Genomic DNA, 13,603 nt, shown 5'->3' on the forward strand with positions numbered 1-13,603 from the left:
GTTTGCCCATAAACCCTTGCCTGCCTGCTGTGACACATCCATTTAGGCGGCTGTGATGCTTTTCTGCTGAGTGAGCTCACGCCCGTGGGATCCAGCTCTTGGCATCCTCCTCCCACGAGCTGCACCGCTGCTGCCGGGTGCAGGTCGGCACCGTGGCAAGGGGAGATGTGGTTTATGGGACTGGTCTTTGGAGAGGGGGTCTCTGGTCAGGAGGTTTCCTACCAAGGCTGGAATCGGTTAAGCTTTCGACAGAGTTGGGGGTTTTTATGTTTTTTTTTCCATGAGGTCATCCTGCTTCCTGCTGCAAATTTCAATATTTCATTGGGAAAACAAAAAAATCCTTGGCTTTCGGTTGACATTTTATTTGTTTTCAAGCAGGATGTTGTGCCAAAACGTTGATATGTTTCCAATGAGAATGAAAGCTGCTCTTGCTTAAGTTGTGTGCAAATCACTGTTCCCTTCCTGTTAGCAGTTCAGGCTACCTCCATCCTAAACCTGATTTCCTCAGACCAGTAAAGGAAATAACTGCTGTGCCCGAGGCTATTTAAAACTCACTCCATGACGCACAAATCACTCACAAAATCTGCAGACAGCACACACAGTTTAGCTGCCTGGCTCTCCTTGCACTGATGAGAGCCGGAGGTAGGAGGTCTCTCCCATTGCTTCCCCTTGTCCACATCAGCTTCCCGGCTGTGTGTCCCACCGACTCCCCCTGAGGCTGCTGCTCTGCCTTGTCACGGTGGCTGGATAGCCCAGGAGCCCAAGTCCTACTGACCTGCAAGTGGCCTCCTGTGAATAGTGTGTCAACAAGGCTTTGCAGAAATACTTCTTATTTTCTTATTTTTTAGAGTTTCCAAGGTGTTACCCCAATGAAGGGAAGGATCATAACTTCTTTCCTTGAGCCACGGGAAGGCCAAAGTGAGAAGGAAAGCAGGAAGAAAGGAGACGAGTCTGCAGGTGCCCTACCCATGAGGACTACCTGCATCCTTCAAAAGCAGCATCATCTCAACCCTTCGCTCGAGGCAGCATTTTCATCCACCGGCTCTCACGGCAAGACATTGAGGACGGGCACATCCCCAGTAGCATGGAGGTAGGAGGAGGCATTGAAGCAAAGCAGCCTGTTGAGCAGGGTGTGAAAAAGATGGGAGGGGACAGCATGGAAATTTGGCCCCCAATTTGTCTTAAGAGTTTACCAGCAGCGTTAGTGGTATTGCAGCATCGTGCAGCAGCTCTGTGCTGTGACAATGCTTATGTTGTACTGAGGGAAATCTCATCCCTAGCCACCATCTGTAAGGCTCTGGATGTAAGAATTGTAATGCAGATTATGTTGAACTTTTAAAACACATTTCAAGCAAGCATCTGAAAGCACTTTGCAAACAAACATGAAGGTGTTAAGCTTCACAGCAACTAGGTGAAGAAGATGAATATTTGTCTTCTAATTAGAGATTTGGAGAAGTGGAAGCATAAGAAATAGGACTGATTCAGCATCGCATAAGGGGAATGTTTAAACCAAAACCTCATTTTTGGAGTCAAATGGATTTGGTGGGAGATAAGAACATGTCTAAACACGCTGAGTTATGGACTTTGGCATTTTCAGAGGTGGCTAAGGTACCCATTGACATATAGGGAATTAGAAAAATACTTATACATTAATATTAGGTCATGTCAGCCCAACATCCTCATGCACAGGATGGCATTTGCAATGTGGTTTTGAGATGGTACTGTATGCCCAGGTTCCTGAGGCCACCAAACCATAAAAACCCATTGCTGTTAACTCCAGGGCTGTCAGGTTCCTCAAGGGACAACTGTGAGGAGGGGAGTCTTGTGGCAGAGCCCCAAAGTGGGACCCCCAGCCGGGATCAGGTGCCCTGGAAGGTGAGATGTTCCTGCTATGCTGTTGGTCGAGCCTGGAGCCTCTCCATACTCCAGTTACATCTGCCTGTGCTTGGACAAGCACGTGCTCGAAAGCAGCTGTCTGAGAGCAGCCTGATCAAATCTGCTCAAATGGCACGAAGTCCTTGAGGTTTCTCTGCTGCAGTTTGCACAGAGACTGTCTAGTACAATGGCCTGGCATCATCCATCGGTGTCCTCCCAGCACCCTCCAAGAGGGTGGGGAGATAGTGGAGAGCAATTCCCAGCAGGAGTAGCCAGTGTGAGGCATCGCACGGGTGCTCTGAGCGAGCCGCCCTTTGCAGGACCCGGTCCACTGCCCAGACCTGTGCTCCACTCCTTTCTTCTTGTAGGAGAAATTGGGCTACAATACAAAGGAAAAATCCGTTCAAACTGCTTATTAAAGAAAGGCCTCAGAGCTGTCTTCCATTATCTGCCATTTCTAAACAGACTCAGAGAGGGGAAAAAAAATCAAACCAAGGTCTGTAACCACTGCAGAGCCCGTCCTGAGAGCTCCCCACTTCCTAGCGGGGACTGCATTGGCCCCGTCTGTCACCCCTCTATCCCGGCTCCTCCTGCTGTAACTCACAGAGATGCATTCCCCGTCATCTCCAAAAGGGATGGTGGAGGGAAGGGAAAGTTATTTCTTGTAGGAGCAACACAGCATGTGGGACTTGTTCTGCATAATGAAATCTCTCTCTGCCATCCGCATTCGTGTATCACCCTCCCCATATCACCCTCTGCACCGACACAAACGACGGGGAGGTGAAAGCAGCAGTCACCCTGCAGCACTTTCCATCAGTGCTGATGTCCCCATTGCTGAAGGCAACGTCACACATGTCACCTCTGGGAAGGCCACAGGAGCACCTCAGTTGCCCAGGCAAGAAGGGCACAGTTATCTCTGTGCTCAAATGGGGGACAAGGAGACGAGGTGCAGTGGTGAATGTGGAGTGTGCACTGATGGTGTGCTCTACTGAGCTCCATGTCCCCCCTGGACATAGCATGGGGAAGAGCTGGAGACCATCCCTTGCAGTCAGAGCCCCATCTCCCTACTTGTTGAAGATCTCATGGTGCTGATCCCAGTATTTGGGGTGTGAACCCTTGCCCATTCTGGCCTTGTCACCGTATGGCTTCATGTTCCCCAGTCCCTGACTTCTCCAGTGCTCCAGCCTGACTGGGAGCAGCCCTGACATCTGGGCTGGGCTGTAAGCAGATGGTTGGGTTTCTGCTGAGATGGGCGTGTGACATAATGCTTGTACGGACTTGGGGTTTTACAGCACTTTTATGATGGCAATGGAAAAACAGATCAATCTGGCCAGAAAGGTGGAGCAGCACTAACAGGAAGCATTGAGTGCTGTGGCAGCATCTGTCCTCCCCTTTTCTCCAGCACTCCTGGTCCTCAGAAGCCCTTTTGAGCTGGAATAACACCCAAAACTCAATCATGAGGATGCAGCTTTGGTGGGAAGCTCTGGCTGAAGTTCAGTCGAGTGCAGCTTTTGGGCTGGACTCCAGCCAGTCTCGGTAAGGCTTTGTCAGAGCTCAGTCCCTCACGTCCTCTGTCTCTTCTGCAAAGCCCTTACTCAGAGATACCACAGCACAAAAACAACCAGAACACACTCTCACATCCCTGCTTGCTGTCCAAGAGCAGGAGATTTCAACCTTCTCCCTTCTTGGGGAAAAATAGGGGAGGCAAGGAGAGAGGGAAGGGGAGTCAGGGCTGGTCCCTCGGCATCCCTGCTTTGGAACGCTCCTGGGGAAGCAAGATAGCCAGGACCTTGGGGACCTGAGCCAAACCAAACGGGTTCCTGACCAAAACAACATAATTCATCTGTGCAGCATTCCCAGGGAATCGGGCGTTAATGGGGTGTCACTTTTGTCTTGCTGACAGCTGGCATCACCAATAAGAATTAATCAGCTATAAATAAACAAATAATAATGATAAAACCCCTCCAATATCTACTAACAAGGCTATTTGTGCATTTATTTTATTTTTTTTTAGTGTTCCTCTTATCTTACACAGAGGAGGGGGAAAAAACAGCAAGGAAGATAAAAATGTTGGGTAAATCCAGCATGGCTAGATTATGCTATTGGACCTGAGTATTTCAGTGCTATGGAGCAGACATCTGCTTCATGCTCCTGGCTGATAGCAAGCACAGGCGGCTTTATCACTAGTTTGGTTTCCAGGCAAATATTTTTCAAGTGCAAGCAGGGTCTTTCAAAGCCTTGGATGTGCACATGCACATACAACACGCACAAATAATCTGTTTCTGCAAGATTTGTGCTGGAGTCAGGCTGGACTGAAGGGAGGAGAGGTCTCCTAAGGATAGTTGTTAGCAAGCTGCAAGATAGTCAATGGTTTCGATGAAGATGCAGTGGGTTTCTGTCATCTAGAGTTTATGGTTTTGTCATAAATAGAAATAATTGATTATCCATTAGCTAGCATGTTTGTCAAGAGTATTGTAGATACTCTGTGGGCATTTGTTCTTCTAGACAAAGGACTTTGCCTATAAACCCAAGCTAGATCCACATCAAGGATCCATCATACCTGTTCTGGTCAAAGAAGGAGATGATGCTGAGTGTGGCAGCAGTGACTGTTGCCCCTCCATGCAACCACCTTGTGCTCTGCTCGTGTGCCATGGGGATGTGGAAGCAGCTGAGCTCGGGGGTGGACATGCAAGTGGTAGATGGGATTCACACATTCGTGGTGGTTGCAAGTGCATCCCCAAAGGCCCTCTCCTCTGAGTGACTTCTCTCCAGCCCAGGGTGGGGGACAGTGGTGGCCTTGGTCTGCACCCACCATCGCCCCAGCCACCCTGTGCTGGGAGTAGACACTGCGTTGTCCATTAATGGGACAGGGATGGCAGTGGGCTTTGTTTATCTTCCCTTGTTCTCCTCTGGCAGGGCACGTTTAATCCAATATTAAACCAAAAGTATGGTGAGACCTTGGCCAGGATGACCAAGTCATAGCTGATGTCTTGGAAACTTCCTATCAGGGCTGATTGCTCTCTGGTCTGTGACAGTAAGTCCCGTGCTCACAGATTCACGGGGGCAAAGGCTCCCTCTGACCTATCAAAACTCCCCAGACCACTCTCGATCTGCTTTGGTGACCCTCTGTTCATGTCCTGGACTACGCTGGGATGATGCAGCTCTTGGTAGGATCCTTTGGTCGCCCTTAGCTTTAGCAGTTCTCCTAAGCAAAGCCACATTTCTGAATGTTCAGTGCAGCTTACTGCATTTTCACATAAATATCAATGGGATCTTGTCTGTTAAAATCCCATCTATTTGAGCATATAATTTTCCTGGAGTCAGAATCTATTAGTGAAATCTCGGCCCGTGTGACAAGATAACAGAATCCTCAAATTAAATAGGGTTTCCACAATTACAGCTTCCCCCTTTCTTTCCCAGCATTAACACCATAAACGCTGCTGTCAGACAAGATAAGATCTGAATTCTATCCTGACAAGGCAAATGTTATCAGAGATCAGTTAATTACACACTGGATTTCAACAGAAGCAAATAAACCCCCTGCGGGTTAGTATGAAAACTGCTGTCTTCCCACCAGCTTTTCCCCGGGCCACCAGGCATGCTTCCCTCATCCATCCCTCTCTCTCCACCATGCTAAGGAAACGGGATTCACTTTTTCTGCCTGGTTTTAGACCTTTCCCCAGGCTCGAAGAGGTGCCCTACAGCAGGTTGTTGACCCTGAAGAGATGGACGATGAGTCAAGCGTTACCTGCAGGAAGGGACTTGCAAGCAGAAGAGAAAACCCATTGGTTTTGTTGGAAAGGAATCCCCATGGCTCTGCCAAGAGCACTAGGGAGAAACAGGAGCTCAGATAGCAAAAAGACTTTCATGAGAGCTGGGCGCTGATGCTCAACGGAGGTCTTGTCCCAAGGTGGAAGGAAGCTCTTCGGTTGACATTGCTCATTGTCTTAGCCAGGCTCCTGGAGGCTGTAAGATCCAAAGCAGAAACTTGTGCAAATTGTCCATTGCATGTAATTTTTACCATCTAAATTGCACTTTCTTGTCTAAAACTGACATCTAGACTTGTGTAATGGTGAACAGAGGGACGCTGCAGCACGAAGGGAGGTAAGTCCACAGGGTGAGTCCAACTCTGCTGAGTAAATTGGGTTTGCCAAGGGATTAGGCAATGCTTATTATTCAGTCCTGTATATAAATGCAATGTCTTTTCAGCACTCACTCTGAGTTTACCTAGGTGTAATCCAGTAGCTACAACAGGTATAGATTTTAGGTAAAAAGTAACTGCCTTCTCTTCTCCTAAACTCAGCAGGATTTCTACCACTTTTTCTGAATCTAACTTCTTTCTCTTCAGAATGGCTCACTCTGAATTTTCTTCCTCCAATTTAGGATATGTCTCAGTCTGCTTTCAGGAAGGAAGACCAATTATTACTTCTTCTTCTTTTTTTTTTTTTTTTATTGTTTCCTTACAGGAATTGGCAGAATGGACTCAAACCTTCTCTTATCCTGTAGCTCGCTCTCTCCAGCTGTGAGTTTTTTTCTTCCTCTTCCTTATATTTGTAAATAAGGCATTTATACCTTATTTTCAATGGCAGCCTGCGTTGTATCATCGGGGATGTTTCTTGGGTTGGTGTGAGTTAGCATGGTGCTCTATTCGGATCGTCTACTGCAGCGCCGCAGGTGGGTGGGACACTTACTACTGGTGCAGGCCAAGAGACTGATGGGGACGTTAGAAACCTACTGTAAAGAGCTGTCAGCCACAGCTCATTGTACAGCCTGTAGCAAGAAACAAGGGCCAAATTCAGAAAATTATATGTAGATATCTCTGTTGACTGCATTAAGAATCATCTTCAGTCCTGCATGGTAGCTACTCTGAATTACTTATTTTTTGCTTAAATGCAGACATGACAGATGGTGGTGCGAATGCAGACCATCACGGGGATTACACCAGTTAAGGATATGGCCCAAACCATCTTGTCTTGCTGGAGAATGGCTTTATTGCATCTCTCCTTATCACCAAAGTCATGCCTGTCTCTACCAGCTCTGCCTTTTTTCCTGTTCTGTTTCTTTCTGTCCTACAAACGTATGCAGGGTGTTCCTGCGAATGGCAGGGTTTACTCAACTGCTGATAACTCCAATCTAGCCTAACAAAGAAGTAAATGCACAATGACATCTCTTGTGCAAAGAGCTGTCATAAAGTGCGGCTGGCAATCCAAGTGGTATAAATGCTCTTTCGATTAAGTGCCTCATTGAGGTAAGTTGATGATGCTCCATTAGGCTGAAGTGATAGACTTCTAGTTCTCGACACAATCAGTGGGGAGAGGGATTCGGTGCTGGAGCAGGCAGTGCTACGGTCTTGCTATCTCTATTCTCCTGCAATTCTCTTCACTCTAGGTTGATCTATTGCAGCTTTCCCACTTCTGCAGAGGGGATGGCTCTTGACGCCCCATCACCCTGTGTGGGGCTCAGGGCTGGACACGCAGCACCCTGGCTGGGCTCCTCGAAGACCAGAAAAACATTGGGCAAGCCTCACCGTGGGTTGTAGCACGGTGATATCTCAGCAGCAAGATTGGACTGGCAGGGGCACAGCCCTTGGGCTTCTCGACTCATTCCTTCTTCCCCTTATCCTTCCACCTCCAGATCTGCCATCCCATTTCTTGCAGCATGTTCTCCCCTGGACCAGGCTTTCTGGAGGACAGTGATGCATCTTTTGGAGTGCCAGGGATTTTAGTCAAATCTGCTGTGTATTTTTTATACTGCAATAAAAGAAGCTCTACCCCCCACCTAGGTATAATAAATATTATGAACATTTTGAGCTTGTTGCTGCAGATTTTATTTAATACGGGGAAAAAAAAAGAAAGAAAGAAAGAAAAAGGACACAGATAATTTATGGATCCAGGATGCTGTGAGGGTCCTGGCTGTGGCAACAGTGATCACTTAGGAGCAGTCCCCAGCTTTCTGCTTGAGGAGTTGAATCAGTGTCCCTGTGGCTAAGCTTTGCCCAAGGAGGTCCTCCACCTCTGCGCTGGGATTATCTTAAGTACAATCAAGTCCAGCCCAAGTCAAGCAAGAAATTAAGATTCTTATTATTTAAATGGGAGCCAACTGCATGAGAGTGAAAGATGGTGGTGCCCCACTATTAATTACTTCAGTTTTACTTGTGATTGGTGACAGTTACTGTCATGCCTGCTGGGACACGGGAGGAGCTCCATCCATCACAGATCGGTTAGTGGTGCACACTGGGAAAGGCACCGTTGCTGCCTGATTTCTCTTTTCCATTCCACACACAAAGCACTTTCTCTCCCTTATTAAACAGAGGAAAATGGAAGAACAAATTGGAATATGTAAAATGCTTGTTACTTGCATTTTCCAGCTGGCTGGCATTTCCGGATAGGTTGTTTGTGGGGTGTCCGTTATTGTTATTCACCACAGATAGCTATTATTATTTTTGTTACTTCCTTATTGAACACGAAGGAACCAACTCTCACTCTCACCTTGATAAAACAGGATGCGATTGCTTTCACGGTTAACAAGTCCAAAGCAAGTGCCATATTGGCTTGGCCAGTGTGACAGCTTCTTGGCTAGTTGGTGACTCCGAGGGATACGTGCAAAACCATTACTTCTGCTTTAGAATGATATATTTTACACCGAGGCATTAGACGCAGCCGTAAAAAAAAGCAGCACTTAATTGCAGGGAAAAACACGGGGATGGGAATGTAAAAATAAATTCAGGTTTTATTTGCTTGCAGAAAGCAGAAGAGGTGGGTCACTGTCAGTAACTGACTGCGGAGTAACGTGAAGATCCATTCCCTGAGAAGCCTGCCCAGAATTTACACCAAACCCTCTAAGTACGTACTCAAGCAGGACTTCCATCACGTCAAACTTGTCAAAAGCGGGTAATGCAGATGAAACACTTTAAAAGAATCTCATTTTCAGGACAAGCTGATCACTCTTTCCTTGAAAATAAAGCCCTTGTAAAAGATCTTAATTTAAGCAGTCAAAGATTAAGCTGCCCAGAATGATTGCCTGCTTTTGTTGGTGAATTTACTGGCATTTAGCGAATAGCACAGGGCTGCTAATGGTGTGTCACTGTGCTTCTGAGACCCATCGGGCTGAAAATTATCAACTGGGGGACAAAAAGGAGACCGCAGGGCAGGCTGCAGTGAAAGCTATGAATCCCAAAGTTGGACTCTTGCAAAACAAGTGGCATGTCCCAGTTTTGCCGACACCGAGTACGGTGCTGTTGTTCCCTGGTCTGGATGCTGACACTGATCAGGTAAGCATCACCCTTTCTGGAAGAAACCATTTTTGAGATGATCATTGTAGAACTAGAGGAAATAAAGCTTGAAGATGTCTAGAGGAGTCATCTGCTGTCAGGGTGGAGGATCTTCACCTGCAGAGAAGGACCTTGGTCCTTAGAGGTAACAGAGTCCCTGCAAGACCTTGGCATAGTCTATCACATCTTTGTCCTGCTCCCAGTCTAGAAGATAGTAGAATGGTTGTTTAGAAGAAACTTGAGCAATAGCCGAGTTGGTGCCAGTCCAGCTGGAGGGGGGACACATTTTTCAGAAGGGTATAATGTCACTGCAGACTGAGAGCTGGGGGAGAAGCTGGTGTAAAAGAGGAAAACAGAGGGATAAAAGCAGTAGTCAGAGGAAGAAATCAAGTGAACAGAGCCCGTTTCCTTCAGGTATTTGAGCTCCTGGTCAACCCTAGTATCATTAAGCAGCAAGAAGCCTTATTTATATATTATTTATTTTTGGCATAAAAAGAAATGTTCCCTTGTTTGACAGCTTCTGCCTGGATTTTTTTCCCCGCTGTATTTATTTAAATTTTTTTCTTTTTCGGGTATCTTAAGAGTCACTCTGCCTCCATTTGCTTTTGTAGTCATGACTTCAAGGCATGACCTCAGTGGTAACACTTGTCAATTGGGAACTCGGGTAGCCTCAGGCTGGAAGCAGGCTCTGCCTTGCCCCTGCTTCCCCTCCTTGCCCCAGCTCTGATCTGCTTGGCGCTTTGTATCACAGCCTCGACGTCGAGGGATGCTTTGTGCTGCTGATGTGTAAGAGGTAGAGTTGAGCATGTTGCTAGCTGTCCCTGGAGGATAACTTTTCATTATTGATGTGGAAAGTGGAAAATAAAATAGACTATTACACTTTTTATCTTCAGGGAACATTTTTTTTCTCCCCATCCCCTCCCTTCAGATATGAAAGCATTTCAATTCAGAGAATCATTCTGAGTACAATGAAGAGAAGTCAATTCTGAGAGCAGCAGGCACATTTATTTACAGTGCAGGTGACTTGCAACATGTCTTTACCATGTATGCTTTTATTATTCCCTGACAATTCCTGAGACAGGACGTCTTGTACCTGGAGTGCCACAGCTGTGCTGCTCTTTACAGTCATTAAACCCGGCTTTGAAGTCATAAGAAAAACCCAATTCCTCAAGTTCAAATAGGCCTGCAGAAATGGCAAGTAAAGGAAGTTAAACAACATTCCTTGGATTGAACCACAAGCCAGAGTAAGACCAAAGGACAGTGGGTGAAGAAAATTTTTAAAAATCTTCCTTTACGGGTATCAGAAGTGGTCTCTGCCTGTGTCCACCAGCTCCAACTGCTGTCCCACGCGAGAAGACAGCACCATCCCATGCTTTGCAGATGGCAAAGCCCATGGACATCTGTGCACAGCTGGCATGCAGCGGTGCTCACATTTGCCAGCTAGCTGGCCAAGTGGAAAATGGGTATTTGTAGGTACAAGCCCTTTGATTTTCCACTGGGAAAAGAACACAGGCAGGCAGAGATGGGAACGTAAATCAGAGCTCACTGATACGGATCCAAGAAAGCTTCCAGATCAATATTTAAAAGAGTGAGCTAGTAAAGGAAAACCGCACTCCCTCTCTATCCATCAGCTCCGCATGCAGCTGCTTATCTCATCTATCTGCTATCTCCTCCCAGGCTTCTCTCTTTCCAAATCTGCAGCACCATCTAGCCCTCTAATCATTTTTCCGTGTTCCAGTCTCACTCCTACAAGGGAAGAATCAGGGCATTTGGCACCCAATATTGAGACCTTTTTTCACTATTTACTCATGTACAGGAGGCTTGAGAATGAAATTAGGATAAGAGATGCTGACACCGTGTTTTACCCTGCACAGGCAGGTCACTGCTGGTGGAGTTTATTGCAATCCACTGGGAAAGACTTGGCACCCTGGTAGCTCCAGGTAAGAAACTGCTGTCATTTTCCTGTTTGCTTTAGTATTGCTCAAGTCAGGAGAAGAAACATTTGGATGCTATTGAGAGGGTCAATACGTTGTTAAATGTCAGTGTTGGCTGGAACAGCTACAGCTGTTTTAGCCTTTTGGAAGAAATCACCCTTGGTGTCATAGCTGCTGTCCCTTCATTGCAGTGGGGCGTTGCTACCTAGAGTGATATTACAGCAGAAAAAAAATGTCTGAAAATCGACTCAAAAATGGAGGGTTACATGAACCTAGCAGGCAGCTTTCATTTTACACAGTTTGCCTCTGCCCACTGGGCCAGGGCTTTGTAGCTGAAATGCCATCTGTACTTCGTAGGCTCTTATCTCTCTGGTGTGCTGAGATAGCACCTGATTATCATAGTATCGGAGCATCTAGCTCTCTGTGATGTATTCATCCTCGTAGCAAGCCTGGGGATAGGTAAGTGCTATTATCTTCCTTGTACAGATGGGGAACGCTTCATTACGACCCAGATCCCCACTTCAAGGTGCAGTAATACAGAGGGCAATATTTATTTATTAAAAATGTAGTAGTTTGTAGTGGGATGGGCATGAAATTCTTCTCACCTTGTCACAAGTCCATCGTAGAGCTGTCTTCATAGGAGTTGGATGTCAGAGTCCTTTTGTACTTGGAGAGAAAGCAGCACTTCCAGAGGGTGGAACATCTCAGCCAGTTGTGATTACCTAAAACAGCCCACATGAATCATGTGCCAGGTATATTTACGTGTGCCCACTGACTATGAAGGTAGGACTGTCATCTACCTTAAAAATAGCTAAAGCTGGGTAAGATGAATGCCTTTGACACTCATTGGAATACAACTTAGGGGTATTCTGTGCAGATTTTAGGTCTAAGTGACTTAAAGTGATCTTTGGGTAGTTTGGGACTGCGCAGGTTATTGAACAGTGATGATTCCTCACGGATGGTAGATCCCTCATCATGGGGATGCCCAGCATGATCACAGCATCTGCTTGGATGGGATGAATTGCCCTTTGGAAATATCTTTTCATGCTATTGCCTGTTAGGGAGTGGCTTAACTTTAACGCCTAACTTTAAGGTGGGAAGTCTACTTTAATTAGATAGGAAGTTAAACTTATGCATGCACTTCTATTTCTAGAGGTTGCTCCTCATGCTCTGGTGTTCCTAGTCTTCTTGGAAGTGCTTTTGGGCACTATTTCAAAACAAGAAGAGTGAAGGACAGGTATGTGAGTGTGGGTGGGAGTTTCATTTGTGTGTATACGTGTGTTGCGTATTGATACAGGAACTTTGATGTCATTCAAGGAAGCTTGCCCAGGCAGCAAACTTCATATTTGTGTGCAAATGAGGAGACAGTCACACCGAACTGGAGGGAGAGGATGCTAATGAATGTTCTTCTAGGCTTTAAGGAAAAGATATTGCCCAATGCTGTGGAAAATTAAAATTTGTTTCTAATATGTATGGTAAATTTAATGCTAAAGACCAAAGATAAATGGGAAGCCAGTTTAATCCGAGCTGACCCCATTTTTGCTGGGATGTCATTTGCTATGGTTTTTGCTCCCTCTCAGAAAGCAAGAGACACACTAATTAGTTCTTGCGTTCTGCACATAAATTATTGCTCCCAAACATTTAAAGGAGAAAGTAAAGGATGCTATGAAAGGTGCTAAGGGAGCTATCCTGTATCTACAGTGGGTTTGCATATGATCATAAGTAGAAGGATTGATGCTGCAGTGCCACTAACGATTGTCAGGAGGAAGAATCTTGGCCTCTGACTGCTTCTCCACTTGTTGAGGTCACTACTGCAAGATGTGGTGGCAACAGGATGAATGGGATTAAACTCACTTTGGGATGAAAAGGTCTCCGTGACTAAAGAGGAGATGAAGTATGCAGGGCTTGGTTGGTCTTGGGGTTCCTTGAGATGGACCCAACTTTCAGCTTTTCCAAAGCTTAACATACTGTCCCCACGTACACAAGGATGCTCTTTTGCATTAAACCATATGATCACATAAACTGATCCAGCTATCTGAAAAGCTGACTTGCAAAAAATCCCTTGCCAAGCAAAAGATGAAACCAGAGGACCCCTTCCAGCCTTCATTCTTAGAGGAAAAGATTCAGAAATAACATGATTGATGGAAATTCCCTAGAAAAAGATCAGAGTTTGAGCTTTTTCTTCCTTAAATAGTTCCCCATGAGGCTTAAGAAAGCTTTTCCGACACGCTGGGTTTTCAGAGCCATGGGACAGGCTCCCCCAAGGCACCGAACTTGCACAGCTCACTAAAATGCAAAGGGTGGCTAAAACTGAACTCTGAAGAGCATCACTAACATGGACGCACCGCATCCAAAATAGCATGCCCGGCACCTACCCACCGCATCTGTCGCACCGACCTTCGCCTACCAGTTCACTTGTCAACAGTTCAATTCTCCCGGCCGGTGCTGCGCTGGCGGATGGAAATGAGCCTGTCTTCAGCTGACGGGAGCTCAGCAGAAACTCGTCAGCAGATGATCAAAGTTT

The 13,603-nt window shown here is 46.3% G+C and overlaps 1 long non-coding RNA gene across 1 annotated transcript; it reads left to right on the forward strand.

The window, feature by feature from the left end:
• Positions 1–724: 724 nt before the first annotated feature.
• On the forward strand, positions 725–13,061 carry LOC129195953 (uncharacterized). The gene is made up of 3 exons (XR_008574000.1): positions 725–1,090; positions 8,619–8,717; positions 10,962–13,061. It is a non-coding gene; the product is annotated as an uncharacterized LOC129195953 (long non-coding RNA).
• The last annotated feature ends 542 nt before the right edge of the window (positions 13,062–13,603 follow it).

Source organism: Grus americana, chromosome 23 (genome assembly GCF_028858705.1).
Source record: "Grus americana isolate bGruAme1 chromosome 23, bGruAme1.mat, whole genome shotgun sequence".
Classification (NCBI taxonomy): Eukaryota; Metazoa; Chordata; class Aves; order Gruiformes; family Gruidae; genus Grus; species Grus americana.